Genomic DNA, 6,000 nt, shown 5'->3' with positions numbered 1-6,000 from the left:
TTTTTTTCCAGATGCAATGCTATGGGCTCCCCCAGACTAAAACCTGTGTGCTTCCAATGATAGTAAATACAGAATCTTAAGAAAGAAAAAAAAAAAGCAGGACATGAGTTCATAATTGTCTCATTATTAATGAAAAGTTTTGTCATTACACTGTACAAGGTGTTAAATGTTTTTTTTCCTCCATCTTCATTACATAGCTTTCTGAGATTAAAAGTTGAGAAGACTGTAGGAAGCCAACTCTGCTACCCAAACTGCTTTCATTTGAGTTTCAGACGTGGGGTTCATTTCAGTGCAGCTGCCTGCATGTTATGCACTGCTGCAGTAGAGCCAGGATTCCACCAATGTTTCAACCGTTTAAAAAGTACCAGAAAATCTATGGGTCAAAGGAAGCCAGAATGCTTCAGCTGTCTACTGAGGTTGACCAGAAGCATAAATTTCAATGAAAACTCCACTTCTGTAACACACATTGCTGTGAGTTACCTTCTTATATGATAGAACTCAGCGAATTTCTCAGGTTCTGTAGGAAATTCAGAAGAATTAAAATAAATACGATAAAAACTGGACTGGTCTAATTGTATGCATCAAAGTCCATGCAACAAAGAGAAGATCAGAAAGTTGACAGTGTAGAAGTGTGGGCTAATTACTCCAAGCAGTAGAGGACTGAACAGTCAAGGAGACAGTAGATGTAAGATTTCTTTCCTCCCGAGTTTTGACTCTGCACGAGGTTTAGAGCTTTGATCTCTTCCCATACTTTCACTGAGCAGAAAGGAATTTCATCTATATCTTTATGGGACAGAACAATAATAATAAAAAATACTGCAATACAATGGAGTTATTTCAAAATACAGTTCCTCTCAGGACTGAGTGTTTTTTTGCTAGAATATAAATAAGGTGTTAAATATAAATGTTCAAGAGAAAGCACTGTCTACAAATGAACATCCTATCTCATACCTTGAGAGTGATTTAAAGCAAGCAATTTTAGTAATAGGATTCTAGCAGTAGCCTATACTACAAGCTTTTACCACTGTCTTTAGGTGACAATTTGACATCATAAACACAATATATTATTTATTGTAATTTGCTTTTATCATGCAAGTGTCCCACTTCAGACCAGGGACCTTTGTTCCTGGCACTGTAAAAATTCATTAGAAATGTGCTCGGAGAGATTAAGATGAGTATCTGGCTACATCTTGGCCTTGATTGCAAAGGAATACGCTATCAAGCCTCCTAATAACATATTTACTGATGTTCAACAGGATGCTAGAGGACAAAATTGATCACTGTGCTTAAAAATGTTTGCTGCCACTGTACAGTGGTTAAAAATGTTAGCATTCATCATGCATACAGCTAACCTGCTGGCAAAACACTGGTCCCACCATCTCTCCCTGTGTTTCACAAAGGCTCTGCTCAGCATGCCCATCCCTGCTTCTCACTGGTGCCTGAGCAGTAAGGGAGAAGAAAGCTATGAGAGAGGGAGAGCCCCTTGGGGCAAAGGGGGAGAAAGGCTTGTATTGCAACCCTAAATAGAGCAGAACAAAATATGAAGATCTCCCCTGGGACAGGCAACCAGGTCAGATAATCTCATTCATTAACTTAGTCTTGATTTAAAAGCAATTTCTTTTAACGTTACTCCTATTGAAAAGCAGTTCTTAGAGCTATCTCCTTCACAGAACTGAAAAGCATCTACTTTCAATTTTAGTCATGCTTATGCTACTTAAGTACCAGCTTTTCCTGTCTTTAATTTTTTCACACTTCTATTAAAAACATCCCTCCCTCCCCCCCTCCCCCATGTCCTTCTTTTCCTGGGTTGATGACCAAAACCCTTTTTAACTAGTTTTTCTACGACAAGCTCTGTGTTGTCCTGAACAGCTCTTTCTTCATTTGGTTGTTTGACATTTCCTGAGTTCAGGTGACCAGAACAACAAATGCTGCTGCAGATGAGATTTGGTACTGAAGATTTCTCATCTGCACTTGTTATATCCAAGAACTTTGTTTCTTTTCCATCTGTATTCTACTGGTGGCCTGTAGGTCACCATGTGACCTTCTCAGACTCTCATGTCTGTCTTGTAGAGCCCAGTCTGTAAGCTCCCAGCTGGTGCTGAAACTCTTTGTAGCTCCCTAGTATGCAGGCAGCCTTTTTAAATACGAGGGCTGCTCTGAAGGTAATGTCTCTTATTTTATTATGTTGACACATGATGTCAGAGGTAGATGTTGGAGATATGGCAGTAGAGGTGCAGCATACAGGCTCTTGTTCATCACTGGCAGAAATGCACAGCTAATGGTGATGACTATGTTGAAAAATAAGGTTTTGTAGCTGAGAATTTGCTTTATCAAATAATGTTACTGTGCTCTTAGTTGTAGTTTCCAGGGAAATAAATAGAAGACATTCTTTTAAGAATAACCTACATACATTTTTATCTGCTTTTCATTACCACAACTGTCCACTCAAAATGGACTGTTTGGTCTTCTTCTGCAGTGACTGTGACTCACAACTTGTGCTGTTAGCATGTTTCACCAGTACAGTTGAGACAGAGGTTGTATTGATCACAGGGGTCAGTAAAGAAAGACATGGAGAATTGTTGGAATGGGTCCAGAGAAAGGCCACGGAGATGCCCAGAGGGCTGGAGAACCTCTCCCATGAAGACAGGCTAAGGGAGCTGAGCTTTTTCAGCTTGGAAAAGAGAAGGCTCTGGGAACACCTCACTGCAGCCTTCCAGTACTTGAAGGGTGCTTATAATCACTAAGGAGGGAGACTGACTTTTAACATGTTCTGATAGTGATAGGGCAAAGGGGAATGGTTTTAAACTGAAAGAGGGCAGATTTAGCTTAGATATTAGGAAGCAACTCTTTACTCAGAAGGCAGTGAGGTGCTGGCACAGCTGCCTAGAGAAGCTGTGGGTGCCCCATCCTTGGAGACACTCAAGGCCAGAATGGATGGGGCCCTGGGCAGCTGAGCTGGGGGGTGACAAGGGCTTGGAACTGCATGAGCTCTAAGGTCCCTTCTAAATCAAGCCATTCTGTGATGATTCTGTGACACTGTGATTAATCACAAGATTAATCCTGACCATCAAGGTACTCCCAGTTACAGTCCACCTTCATCACTGCATAGCATGTTTTCAGCGATGCCTTCTCTCACATTGTTTTTTTTCCTCTTGGCCCTTCTGAAGCCTGGGGAGAAGAATGTGGAGCAGTGTTGTTTTCACCTGGTACAGCAGGATCTGATGTTAGCTTTCTAGCTTTGATTGTCCTATGTTTTTAAACATGCCCACTGCTACCCGTGTATGCTAAAGGCAGAAACACACCCAGTGCTTAGAAAGTGTTTAGAAAAGATTTACACAACACTGTGACCATGCTTTTGTTTGTTTGTTTTAAAATTTGTTCCCTTTCTTTGTAATTCTGGACAGTACAGGGATGTTTTCAAGGCAGCACTTATCACATCTCCACCTTCCTCCTGCCTTTGTGATGTCTGTAAACTCTGCAGCTTTTATTTGTGCCCCTTTCCCAAATATTTTTGAGAATGCTGCTTAATAGCAGGCAAGGACTCTGCTAGTTGTCTGCCATCATTGTAAAAAGTGAGCGATTGTTTCTGTCCTATACTTGCTATCTTTTCATGTGTCTCTTGTGTGCATGAGAATCTGCCTCTTCACTCATTTCTTTGGGATGCTTTAGTAAAAGATGCTGGACATCTTATTTTAATTCCTTGTAGGTGTTTGAACCAGATCTCCTCTCCCCATACAGAGGAACTCGGGGGGGGGGGGGGGGGGGGGGCATCGTTTCCATCTTACAAAAGCTGCTTGTTTCTTTCCCAAAGTTACAGTTACTCATTTGTTCACTGATTTTGTGCTAGTCTAAAAGTGTAGTTACCTCTAACTTTCTCTAGAGCCATGGCTAAAATATGTACCACGTTGGCCAATGAAAGTTTCCTCAAGCCCATCTTTTGATGCATTTTATCCTGTTTTTACATATATGTATATATAGCCCATCAGATAGATGTTTTTTTTGTTTTCTTCACTTGGATGTAACTTAAGGTTTTTATAAAATGTTTAGTTTTTGTTTTTTTTTTTTAACTTGATGCAACCTTACAGTCATGTAGCCTCTTTCTTGCTCACTTTCTTTTGAAGACCTTATAAAATCTCTGATACATGACTAGCCCTTGGCTGGACTAGAAGTGCAGTACAAAAATCCTAGAATAGCAAACTGCAGGATTTAGAGGCCCTCATTTTTGTTGGCCTTTTCAGCTACATGCTGAAATTTCCAAGCAAATCCATATTTCACCACCATCTCTGTGAGTGAGCATCTCTGTGAATCCTTCAGATAGAGATGAAACCACAAAAAATTAGTCCTATTCCCACTTTCTTAATTTCTGGATGGAAAAACTTGCACAGATAAGTCTTTGCATCCAAGTGGAAAAGCAGCCATCTCAAATAGCATTTTAGATGTAACCAAAGCTTTTACAAAGCTTTTTATATTTACAATATTAGGGAAAAGCAAGACAAAACCAGAAAAACTGAGACTGCCCATCAAGAAATTGGATTAAGGAAGCATAGGATAAAAGGGGATCAATATAAAATAAGAAAAATGACCCAAAGCTTTCCTAAGAATTGATTATGCCACAGTAGCCAGGCATTAAAAAAATTAAAATAAAATAAAATAAAAAAACTAAAAAAAAAAAACAAACAAACCTACCTTTCCACATCAAGAAAACAAGTTGACCTAATCTGACCAGGTTTCAGGGAAATATTTTTAGTATATTAGTTTGAAAAAAATAATCAGTTAAGCCACAGAAGATAGCAACTACTAAATGAACTCTAATAATGAATGTAAGTCTGTGAATTAGTTTTGAAGAACTGTCAAGCTAATGGCAGGCTCCTGTTGGACTTCCTTAAAGAACAATTCTAGATAGACTATGAATAGACTATTTTCACTGAGTATCTTAACCTAGGAATTAAGTGTATGATCAGCTGGTGATACAAACCTCGGGCACTGCTAGCACAAAGGGGAATTTCATACAACTAAGAGCACAAAACCTAATTCTGTTTGATGTATTTCTGTGCATGCATTGCAGCTAAGAAAACTTGACCAGTGGGGTTTATCTTTACAATGGAAATACCACACTTAGGAGCTTTTTCTGGATTTGGTGTGTGCCAAGTTCAAGGACACTGAATCAGGTTCATAATATGAGTTTTGTGCCCTTTGTTGTATGAACAACAGACAAAATCCTCTAGCATAATATAATTCATATTTTTACAAGTTATTTGAGAGTGCCATTTAACTCCTGTGCATCCTGATCCACCTTCACTTTTACAGGCATAACCTGTAAACTGGAGATCAAAGTACAAGTTCAACAGAAAAACTACAATGTGAAATAAAGTTCATCTCTGTTGATTCTAGAAAAAAACTTCAAAATTTGGTCTCTTGCTCCCAGAGCTGTCAAATGAAGCCAGGGTATGGCACTGAGTCAGAAGTACTGCATGACTTTCTGAAGACTTACCTGAAATAACATACTGCGATGTGCCTGAGGTAATGTAATACTAGAGACAACTCTGCTTCATGAGCCAAGCTGGCTCATCTGCAAGGCCCTGCACTATATCAGGTGCGTGTACTATCTCACGTCCATAGCTGTGCAAAATGTAGAGAACAAATCTGGACATGCTAGAAAATTCACAGGAAGCCCGAGGCCTGGATGAAACTGATGACACCCTTCTTATAAAAAGTCTTTTGACACCCTTGTCGTGCAATACCAGTAATGGTGTAAAGTTCAAGGTCGTAAACTGGGAATGAATAACAAGAATTTTGCTATCAGTATCCATAAAAAAAAAAAAAAAGGTAAAGCAGGTGTCTCAATCAGTCCTTAAGGCCTTTGAGACGCTCATAGCATGAGGTCTGCAAAGAATAACAAAAGTTTTTAAACATGAAAATATTAGTTTCAGCAGGGATAGGAAGCTGTTAACACTACTCAAAAGGCCCTGAGAAGATCTTCTCTGGAGTACTATGCATATT

The sequence above is a fragment of the Phasianus colchicus genome, chromosome 2 (assembly GCF_987193195.1).
Source record: "Phasianus colchicus chromosome 2, bPhaCol1.hap1.1, whole genome shotgun sequence".
NCBI lineage: Eukaryota > Metazoa > Chordata > Aves > Galliformes > Phasianidae > Phasianus > Phasianus colchicus.
The sequence above is the reverse complement of the archived record's forward strand: the minus strand, read 5'-3'. Positions refer to the sequence as shown.